The sequence below is a fragment of the Amblyomma mixtum genome, chromosome 8 (genome assembly GCF_055824585.1).
Source record: "Amblyomma mixtum isolate Tamu chromosome 8, ASM5582458v1, whole genome shotgun sequence".
Classification (NCBI taxonomy): Eukaryota; Metazoa; Arthropoda; class Arachnida; order Ixodida; family Ixodidae; genus Amblyomma; species Amblyomma mixtum.
Genome location: NC_143019.1, coordinates 77,887,962 through 77,900,129, shown reverse-complemented (window position 1 = coordinate 77,900,129; position 12,168 = coordinate 77,887,962). Strand labels below are relative to the sequence as shown.

The following is a 12,168-nucleotide window of genomic DNA, read 5'->3' as shown; positions in this document are numbered from 1 at the left end:
ATTTCCGCAATCTATCAGAAATCAGCCGGAACCAAGATCTTACAAATGCAGAATACAAGGCGAAGAAAATAATATTTACGTTTTTTGTAACAAATACTAATCAAATCATGTTTGACTGAATCTGATATCACGCATTGATGCCCCCTGTCACTAGCCAAACATCCCAATTTTCTAAAAAATGCCGGGGTCGATTAGATTTTAAATGATTAGATTTACAAAAGCAATACGCCGATAATTCAAGAGAGCATGTCTGCATGACCAAGCGACACCTAAATCTAGAAAATCGCAGTTATTTTACAGCCGTGTGCTTTGAAATCTGGCTTGAAAGTGTGATAGATTCGGTTAGGAATTACGCGTGGCCAAGGAAAAAGAAGTAGCTCAAAAACGAAACCAACACAACAGAAATAAGGCACAGAAAACTAAGCCAACTGCAAGTAATTATTTTTTTTTTGGTAAAAATGTCTCACAGAGGCTGAAAGGAAGGGTGGGTACCAATAATATCAGGAGTCCACACAACGGCTGCATTTGCGTTACACCAAGCGACGGTAGGCTAGGTACGACACACCTCGAGGCACTGTGTGTGGTGTTCATTTTATCTCAACATGTAATTTATCTCAAGTGTAAATTTTTGAAACATTTCTAACAGAATTATGCGCTTCTATAAAATAAGTTTCGTTTTCATAGCTAGCCAAAAAAAACGCGCGAAATGTACGACATTCAGGAGAGTGGCCGTGCGCATTACAGTGCTGGGAGAAGACAAATGTGAAAAAAGCTCTGGCGCTTGCGGTGCACCCAGTTTGCAATTGATTGGCCTTCTTGTCGCAGCCGTTCGGAGTCTCTAAAGGTCATTGCGCCTTGCATAGAGAAATCACGATTACTTGAAGCAAACTCGAGTCTGCGCTGGTCTTACTGTAGTTGCGGGCTCTCTATATTCCTAGTGAATTAGATTTTATTCCCTGATATATTCGTTTACATAAATCAGAGTATTGTTTATGATATGCTCTGTTGATTTTTGTCTTTCCTAATACAAGAGATGACATCTAACACCGCTAAAACACTGTTGTGCCTAATAAGGGAGTAATTAATCATTGGCATCCACCCGAGCGCAGCCATACGGCTACAAAGGAAAGCCCTATCAAGAACTTGCCGTCTCGGTTAGCTCAGTTGGTAGAGCGACTGCTCCGGTGAAGCGGTGGTCCCTGGTTCGAACCCCGGACCAGGACGAATTTTCTTTAACTACGAAGTTTCTGAGAAAGCTGTATAGCTTTCCTCTGTAGCCGTATAGCTGCGGTCGGGTGGACGCCAATGAGTAATTACTCCCTTATTATAAATCTACTCCACCTTGGGGGTTTCCCCTAAACATTTGACCAACACTGTTGTGCCTACCTGGGTCACCGACAGCACCGAAAATGCGCCTGTTCGGACGGTGCCTTCCGTGCAACCAAAGAATTTACACCACACTGTTTAGAACAGTTCAAATTTGCAAATTACAAGCGAATTGTATCCGTTTTCAGAAATCAATCAAAAGTAAGGAGAAATTCACACAAAACCATACGCTGCATACCGTGAAGAGGTGCAAGAAGTTTATACTAATTTGAGGGAACATATTAATAATTCGTTTAACCTTATTATACAAGCAAGGTTGACACTTTAATCTGATGATTTGTTAAATAATGTAGCAACATAGCAAAGTCTGCAGCTTTTTACTTGAAGTGTTTTCTTTGAAGGCACACAAGCGTTCTATTTTTCTGAAAATAAAGTTACTTTCAGGCTTCGCGGACATAACCAAAGATTTTATTAGTGGATTGTATGTTCCATGCAGTTACACAACTGGTAACAGGCCGTTTCTTTAAATAAGACTTTTGCCCCTTATCCACTATGAATGTACCGTACAGGAGAATTCGAACACATTTGCAAATTGTACGGTTAATTCGGTTTTCCAGGGTTTCTGAACACATCCAAAGAATGTGACGCCGAACTGTAACTCTCAATCACCAATCCTGGTATAGCATTTTTCGGTGACTGATAGGTTTGCAGCATTTGGTACAGGAAATGTCTGTAGCTACAACTCACACCAAGATACAAATAAAGTACACACGATCATTCCAGGACAAAATGGAACTCAGTTGAGTGCATAAATACTTGATATTAGCTCTGCACAAAGGTTTAGCACATGAGCAGTTATAACATGTCTGCGTTTGAAAAATGGCCTCCGTACACACCCATCTATTTAGGAGTTTTTTTTCGAGGGCACCAGCTTTGTTTTTAAGCTACTGAACCTTTCACCTTGGCTCTATAGAAGAATAGTGCCAAACAGAACGCTCTGATGACAAGTGCAGAGATGGCGATTGGAGCGATTTCTGCATATAACGGGAGACTAATTAATAACCACTTGCTGAAACGACCGTCGCAGCACGCATCGACGTCGCCTGTCTGGAGCCGAAGAAGCCTGGTCCTTGCTACGGCTACTTCCCCCGCTACTACTTCAACGTAACCACGAAGACCTGCCAGCAGTTCATCTATGGTGGTTGCCAGGGCAATGGCAACAACTTCGAAACGCTCCAAGAGTGCCAGAGGAGGTGCCGTTGTGAGTGCGACAATATCTCTAATTTGCTTTCAAAACCATTCCTTACGGCGTCCGTCAACGCCATTCTCCGATTGATCACAAGAATTCCTAAACGGTGGAAGTTTGAATGAACGCGAGCGCATATCAATTGCAGTTTATGCGGCTGGTGCCTCCTAAACTGTTCGGGCAACTAAATAGGGGGTACGAAAAAGTATGCGACAAGATAAAACCAGTCAAACTTAATGTGGTAAAGGAGATTCTTGTACACATATTGAAGCAGTAGACGTAACGAAATGAGTGCTGAGAGGAATAAGCGATAAAAAATATTTTTCTCTAATCCCATAAGCGCTTCAAGCTCTACACAAAGGTAAGGTTTCTGTGTTTTTTTTTATTGCATGGTTCTCAGTGTTCAAAGTATAATGTGGTCTTTACGCTCATCAGCAGAAAGAAAAAAGTCTCATCGTATTTTTTGCAGACGTTCCTGGTCTGCCTTCCGAAGACGAGAGGTTCGTCAAGGAGGTATGTTGACTGGCTATCCACGACGAAGAATAAAACCGCGCATAGTGTAATGGAAGTGAGCTGGAAAAAAATGCAGTCATCGTTTTGCTGATGCTTGCTTTTCTTGGATATATGAGTACCCGCAAGTAACAAAAAAAAATGGCTGAGGCTTAGCTAAGGTTAAGCCTAGTCAGATGCGAAGCATATTGATGGCTAGGCTTGGTAATACATGGCTTTCCTTGGTTGACGTTCATCCCGCTCTTCATCGGTCTCTGTGGCACGCTGAAGCTTTCGCTTCTCGTTCAAATCAGCCCTGCTTCTAGGCGGCATCCCAACACCTGGCCGCCTCGTAAGTGCCCGGAGAGCGAGGCAAGCTCAGCTTTATACCGCTGCTGTAGCGTCACGTGGTCAGCTGCAGCGCCTCTGATGTGGAGCCTCCACCGCCGCGGCCGACCGCGCGAGCCGGCAGCCCATCTCTCCTCTGCTGTGACGTCATGTTGTCACATGGTGTCACGTGGTCACGCTAAAGGTCAATGGTAGCTCCACCGCCGCGCTCGACGGGCTGTAGTGTAGCTCTAGTAATATGCTTCGCATAAAAGGAATTCTGCGCATTCTCTTAAGTGGTAAGTTTTTATTACGAAAGCATTTCCAGGCTATGTCGGCGGGGTCGTGTCACCAAAACGTGTCCACAGCGGTCTTGACGTTCTCGAAAGAGCTTTCATCAAACGAATGGTTGTGATCAATAGAGAACGGTGTCTCGATGCTTCAAAAATAAACAATACGTCGATAGGATGATTTGTTAATTAATTAAAGCAAAAAATTGTCGAAGACACGTCGAACTAGTTGGGACGTGAATATAGTAAGTGGGCGAGAAAACAGCCGTGGATGGCAAAATAGTGGAAAAATAGGCAGAGAGTGAAAATAAACTTTGAAATGTATTGAAATGTATTTGATGAGTGAAAATTAATTGAGAAAAAGTTTCATTGACATGAATGAATTAATTAATTATGAGCGAAAACCACTGGACGGATAAATAGGCTGGGCGGGGATATAGTAAGAGGTCGGGAAAGCAACCACGGCGCCAAGTTTTAAAAAGGAAAATGCTCGATTCAGACAAAAGAAAGTATAATCAGAGTAAATAAATCAATCTTTAATAAAAGCACGAGATAATTAGACTAACTGAATACTTAAGTTAGTTAACAAAACAAGAAAACAATAAAGAGAGGCAAAGGGAGGCGACGAGTGCCAAGGAGGTGTAAGCGCATTGGCACTCTCCCAATGCGGGCCGCCGCAGTGATCCGTAATTTTTGCTGGTAATGCTATTTTTAATCATCAACATCATCAGCCAGACTACGCCTACTGGGGCGCAAAGGACTCACTCATGTCACTCTAATTAAGCCTGTCCTTTCCCAGCTGCGGCCACAGCATCCCCGCAAACTTCTTAATCTCATCCGCCCAACTAACTTTCTGCCGCCCCCTTGCTACGTTTGCCTTCTCATGGAATCCACTCTGTTACCCTTAACGACAACCGGTTATCTTATCTTCGCATCACATGCCCTGCCCAAGCCCATTTCTCCTTCTTGATTTCGACTACGGTGTCATTAACCCGCGTTTGTTTCCTTACCCCCTCCGCCCGCTTCCGATCTCTTCACGTTACACCTATCATTTTTCTTTCCATAGCTCGTTGCGTTGTCCTTAACTTAAGCTGAACCCTCTTTGGTAGCCTCCATGTTTAAGCCCCATAGGTGAATACCGGTAAGATACAGCTGTTGTATACTTTTCTCTTCAGGGATACTGGTAAAATACCATTCATGGTCTGAGGAGACAGCCATATGCAATGCACCACCATCTTATTCTTCTAGTTATTTTCCCCTCACAGTCCGGATGAGCGGCCACTTTCCGCCTGCAGTAGACGTGCTCCTTTACCACTTTCAGCACCTCTCTACGAATTCTCGACTGCTCGTTCCTTGCGAGACTGTTGAATATTACTTCGGTTTTCGGCATGCTAGTTTTAATACCTACTGTTGTGCTCTGTATCTCTAACTCATCTCTCATGCTTTTCTGCTCATCCGCTGAGCGACTTAGAATGGCATTGTTTCTTGTACGGCTCTTTATCAGAGTCAACAGATTCTCGCCATAAAAATGCAATAGCTCTTAACGAATATACAGTCCATGCCGTGTGTTTCATTTCTATTTATACACAGTGACAATTCCGTGCTGTTCGTTTCTCGTCTCTTGTGTCCTCGTCTTTTGCTGCGCTACAGTATATTGAAAATATTGTGACAATTCCGTCTTGGATTGTTGCAGGCGCGGATTTAAGGGTGAATGAAATAACGCCTGAAAAGAAGTACATTAATCGGTGATTAGAGTAAAATAAAAAACACATGCCGAAGGTTAAGCAGGGACACTAGATGTGACTAATAAATTACACGAATACAGCAAAACTGTAGCAGAAATAATGAAAGTGAAGTTTGCTAAAAACGCTGTGCAATAAAATTAAGTGCAAAAACGAACAGCGCAAAAGATATCCAAACAATGCCGGAAGTGTGTGTGTTCCGGTAAACTTGACAGTTGAAGCCTGAATAACCGTAGTTAGCAAAATGTGCTAAATGAGCAAATTAGCAATAATTATTTGAAATGATGAAGGGTTAGTAACTGAATGAATAAATTCTTATAATATCAGTTGGCAACGGAAAACATGAGCATTAGAAGGAATTTAGGCTTGTTTTTCATACTTCATAAGAGAAAATGCTTATGTTTAGCAGTGTGTGGTTTAATGTGGAGATAAATTACTTGGTACATGAACTTAAGCCGCATGACTTTAGCACGAGCTTGCAGTGTTCCTATGTCTTCTCGTTTCGTTATTTCAGCTGTGGAGCCAGTCATTTCGTATTTTTTTTAAACACAAATCTGACCATGTCTTTGAAGTGCTTCAAATTATGGTAATCTTTTTTTTTTACTGCAAATGTACGAAACGTCGTTTATTCGAAAACAGATTTAAACAAATTGTTTCAAGCGAATAGTTTACTTTGTAGTGGGGCTAGTCATATGGTATTTAAATAAAAAGGAGTCGTTTTACAGCAGTTGAAGCAATCCGCCTAGTGCTATGTATGAGTTTCTTCTGACGACGTGGGTTATTACTAGGCCAAGAAGTTTTTATTGTGTGACTGCAGTGAAGGGTGTGCGATTTAAAGTACATGCGAAAATCTATTTATGCTTCCCTCTGTTATTTTCGTAGCAGCAGAAGCGGTAATGCTGACTTTCATGATCATAAAATTGGTTGATTTCCCGATAAATCACTGCATCGTCGGCGAAGAGGTGTATGCTAACTTTAAGATAACACGCTACAGCATTCAACACGCAACACGGGGTGAACCAGATGGGGCATGAGCTTTATGGGTATTTGGAGGATAATTTCTACAAACGGGTTCGCGATCTAGTTTTCTGTCCTAGTAATCTATAGGTCCATGGACTAGTGGTGTTCCCGGTGTTTTAGTTAGTTCGTGATGTGTAGCCAATTCACATGCCTTCAAAAAATCAACGAGTTATGAAGACTTTTGGTTAGTGATTACCAAAGTTTTTCTTTGGCCGCTTTCATATTTAAGTTTCTCTTATTCGTGTATCCATGTTTCTAAATCTAAAAGCAGAATTGAAGGATTTGGACTTTGTAATCACTAATAAAACATCAATTGGGCATTTTAGCCCTCCCAGAATCGTTGCGCAATATTTAAATCAAGCTTAGCCATTTATTGGAGGCAATTTACGCAGCTGAACAAAACAGCAACTGTTTATTATACATTATTTGGACGGCATAAATCCAGCTTAGACTGAGTCGCTGTGACTTTTTTTTTACTTGTTACCATCCTTACTGCTCTTCTACTAATGTTTGCGGAGATATGGCGGCCACAGCTGGCACCGGGGAGGTTAATTTGGGAGACATGTTGAAGGTTTTTACCCTCCAGTGGGCGTAGTCAGGCTGATGATGATGATGGCGGATTAGCATAATTTTAGCCAGGATTTAACTATGCACCCTGAAAGGTCGTTTCCTAAGCCTATAATGTCAGTATTTTATGTCCCAAGCATGTGAGAATCCATTAGTACCTAAAGTAAGTACTTTACATTAGGCACTCAATCTGCATCATTTGCTTTCTTTGGCGCTCCTTCCAGATTACTTTTATAGGCTTAGTGGATTAGCTAGTGCAATAAGAAATTTTTTGCAACGAATTTCAGAGATATTTGAAAAGGTTTGAACAATTGATACAGCTGCCTCCAGCCTCCCGCGGCTAAGAAAAAAAGAGGCACGAAATTCTAGTTGCCTATTCCCTCTTTACAGTGGTGCAACGCATTCGAAATCTGACGGCTACGCGGATAACGACAAAAAAGCAGCATATAATTTCTAGTTAAATCTTTTTTTCGCATGAAGTTAAGGTCTGTAACAGGTAAAAGAAGGCTGTGGCGTAAAAGGTGCTTTCAGGTCAACTGAGGCTTACAAAAACAGCCCTGTTTTCACTGCTTTCTTCCTTTTAGCTCACATCAACCCTTATGCAAACCATCTAAAGAAATGAAGAGACGAAAAACGAAGAAGCAGCGATTATGTCGCAGTTTTTGCGTGCCTCAAGCGACCGCATATCGAATGTGACGTCAAAGCCGAAACGAAATGAGAACAGAAAAGAAAAGATTTTCAAGTTAATCGCCTATCTTAGATGACGTTCACGATGTGACTCATATATAAAAATGTACAGTGCATCACTATAAACAGAAACACGCAAATTTGGTGTCGTTACTAGGTTAATGAACTGCTTTGACCTTCACATTCACAAGGTAACCGCAAAAAATATGCAGGAGCCAGAGGAGTCAGCTTCGCTCTTCAGAGAAGAGGATTTGCCTCTGCCCCACGAATGGGATGTCTCTGGTGAGTCTATTTTGCTGTCTCAAATGATGGACATCTTGGAATACAGGGAATTCCGTATTTATCTCTCCGTATTTTTTTAAACTCCTGCCGGCAAAGTACTAACCTAATAAAGAGAAAACATGGCTCTCAAGAAAGCGTATTATGGTTAACGTTCTTTGTGATGTAATTAATCGTCGCTATATTCCTGTACTTCGCAGAATTATGAGAAAATTCTGTCGGCAGCGAGTGCAGTTTTTGCAGACGCAAGCCGAGGAGTTTATCTAACAGGCTGCTCCACCTGCCGGACGAAGAAGCAACCGAACACCTGGCTTGGGTGCTCTGCGAGCTACGCGATTGTTTTGATTGTTTTGTTGTTTTGAGCGATGGCTGCTCCCTCTGAGTTTAGTTTTAACGAGCAGATGGAACGGCGTCTTCAAGGAGCCGCATAACTTGCCCACAAGCAATCGGTTGCTTCTATAACCGGTAGGGAGCGCAGCCTCTTGTTTAGGCTCCTCAGCCAACCTTTGCCAAAACTATACCCATGGGTGGCAGCAGTATTTAAGTAATTATAAAAATTCAGGCAAGTACGGATGTTTAATTGCATCTCAAAGTACACAGACGACAATATGCTACATTGTGAGGGATGTTTCCTCTTCATTATTTTTGTATTAAGGCGAAGAGGAAATCTCAAAAATTCGGAAAAATAAATATGCAAATGGGCTTATGTTTCAAAAAGCCCTCATCACAGTATGTTCTACGAGAAATGTAATGAAAAAAGTTTTGCAGGTAGAAACGACGCCGACCCTGAGTGGTTTGGAATATGACGACTGGTGGCTTCTAATAAAATGGATTTAGCAGCGATCTCATCAAACTTTATTGGCTGGCCACACTAAATTGCGCGAATGAACACTTCTGCGATGTCTAGGTGGTGTTGTCAAGTCAGCATGCATAGCACGTTCATTCTAATTCCTCGTTTACAGCGCCCATAACTCCATACTTAGTCCTACCCCGCCGCCTTCAGTCGTTTCGTTTTAGCCCAGTAGTGCTACTACCCGCATTGTCACAAAATCCTGATGTCTAAGGCCGCGTGATAGCTCGGGAAGAGCAACCGTGGTCGTACAAGCTTCTGCGATGGCATCACCTGTGGTCGCAGGGCAGTGCCGCATCGCTTAACCGCTGTACCACTGTGGTATGAGGACTTCCAAGGGTTTATAAATGTTACGCACAAAATGAACAATTCTGTACATATAGGCATTAACCCACTATCTCTTTGTGAACAACGTCCATCTGCGAAAAATCAATCCAAACACCAGAACCGAAATAAAAACCGATCTGCTTTAGCACCTAATTCGCGTCTGACCTAACTACGGAAATCAGCTATTATTTTTTTCCTCTTGTTATTCATTACCGACCGCAATAACTTGCTGAAAAATGCAATTAACTCTTTCTAAAAATGCGTTTTCAGGTTCAGGGAAGGGTTTCCTTATTAGTGACAGCAAATTAATACAGTCTTGAATTAATAAAACTATCAATCGCAGGCTGTTAAGTTGCCTTTGAGAGGTGCCTTTATCAACGCTTCCGAATGGGAAATAAAACATCTTGAAGTAGAAATGAAGTGGAGCCCGAAAGAGAGCTCCATGACTAATGGAAGTGAACTGCGCGATCTAACGATAGCTCCCATTAGCGCTCTGAATAATTGTTTTCACGGCATCGCAAACCATCAGCTCAATTTATAAAATACCGCACATAGTGGAAAGAAAAGCTGCCCATCGAGATCCCCATGGCCCTTTCTGAATGGGATGGAGGGGATCTTCTTTCAGGACCCCCCTCTTGTCAGGTTGCGCTTTGCGCATACAAGGACGGGTCATAGATGCTAGCAGCCGCGCAGTTTGAATAAGACTTCGGCGAGCTCATTATGTTTTTACTGATTTCAAATTATACGGCTCAGACGCGCGAGAAGATTTATATAGGTTACGCTACTGCAAGAGAAGTATCGTATATATATATATATATATATATGAGTGGGCAATATTTGTCGATGTTTTTACTTAGTGACAGTTGCAGAGGAAAATATTGTTACTAAGAAGCCTATTTCCGTCTTTCTGTCTGAATAAAGAGCGACAACAGTTGCCTAGTAATACGGTCATACCCCGTAAAAGGAGAGCACTCAAATGGCATGTGCAGTGCAGTATGTCATAAATGAGAAGAATGTGCTGTTCGAGAGAAGGTTTATGATCAACGCGTGTACAATGAACTTCGCAGCCCGCATTGACGTCGCCTGTCTGGAGCCCAAGTACCCTGGTCCTTGCAAGGGCTACTTCCCCCGCTACTACTTCAACACAACCACGAAGACCTGTGAGCAGTTCATCTACGGAGGTTGCCAGGCCAACGGCAACAACTTCGAAACGCTCCAAGAGTGCCAGAGGAGGTGTCGCTGTGAGTGGGATAATTACACTTTTCAGTTGTGCTACCATTTCGTGCTCCATGCGTGCGTCTCCTTGTCGCCGACTCACGTGCTAAACTAACGCTAGGCTGAGGCTGTCCAGATGATCGTGAATACATTTCGTGAGTTGAAAGGTTGAAGCTAGCACCATGGGAGTCTAAAACGTGAACATCAATTTTTGACCATTCGAAAGCCATCAATTTAACATAAACTAGTGATAAGCGGTGCTCAAAATTCCTTAACTGGAAGGAACATATCTCTGTAAAACGCTGAGGAAGTAGACGTAACAAAGATTTTGCTCTAAGGAATTAGTGGTCAGTGTATTTTCGTTGACGCCCTAGAAAGATCTTCAGGTGTAGGATGTTGGAAGTCTTTCCTTGTTCATTGATTTAATGCTTCAGCAAAAAACTGTATTGAATCTATGCTGATAAATAAACAAAACAAAAAATTCATTTCCGCATTTTTGACAGACGTTGCTGGGCCGACCACCACACTCCAACGCGAAAGCCATCACAAACATCCCCTGGAAAAGGTATGTTGACTGGCTACACACGACAATGAATAAAACAGCGTATGATCGGGGTGAAAGGAACCCTCAAATACATTGGTCTCGTTGTAGACATAATGCATGATGTTCTAAGAGGTCGGTAGCTGCACCGATTAAAAATATAAATTCTCCCCACACAAAAGCTGGTGCAGATAGCAAATTAGGAAGGAACCGCTGCAAAAATCTGCTGCAAGCACAGCTTGACGAAGTGACTGCCCCTCTTTGTTCGGGATGGACTCTTGTTGTATAAAAACAATGACTATCATATTTTGAAAGAGTCATGTGTAAAACGTGTATAGTTAAACGAATCGTGCTTACGGGCAGTCCAAAATACGCGGGCATGGTCAGATATGCACTTCTACACTTAAAAACTAATGAAAGTTAGGACATTGTTCAGAAAAAAATGTCAGAAATTGTGCGTGAAATAAAAAAGAACGTAGACACACAGAAAGCACTACCTTTATTCCAAACTTATTAAAACTGATGTCCATCTTGCATGAAATCAAATGTGATACTGGGGAATAGTATGTGTGAAAAGCATGCCTCTGACGAATTCATACGTGTTTCACAGAAGTTCTATGTGCCACATTGTGTCCTGGATAGGATTTTATAAGGCTGCATACGAGTTGGTAGCTGTTACAAATGGTTACGATAAAAATCATATGTGGTACAAGCGGATTAAAGCAGGGCACAGTGTGACCCACGTGACACCATCGGTGATGCACACATGAGAGATAAGAGAAACGTGAGCGGACACCAGTTCAGAGATGCCTTGAAACAACTCGCATTTGCCTCAAAAGACTAATTACATTACTTTACCATCTCACCTGCTAATAATGTCAGCACAGGGTGAAGTACAAATGAGCATTGAACCTCCCGTCGATTTTGCGACATATCTGCGATCAAGCTGTATGAGTACTGCGCCTTTACAGGGTTTTACTGCGGTGAAATGAAAGAATACTTGCATCACTCTTCACAGAGCTTTGAAGCGCTTAAAAAGTATACGGCATGTATCAACAGCTTTCCCTCCCCTCTGATTTCAAGAACTGCAATGATGCTGACAGCTCGCATAACAACTCTAATTACATATGCAGCGTCCGAAATCGGTGACTGCCTTCCCTCGCCTGCGCGTGTGGCCGACTGCGCGTCCTGATGTCGAAGGTGAGTCGACTTTGATATGTTGAATTACGTGACCTCCAGAGGTAGCTTTCATAAAGCGCTCA

General features: G+C 42.3%; 1 pseudogene; it reads left to right on the top strand.

Moving 5' to 3' along the window:
- The window catches only part of LOC149333105 (papilin-like), a 38,549-nt pseudogene that overhangs the window by 7,373 nt on the left and 19,008 nt on the right, over positions 1-12,168 (top strand).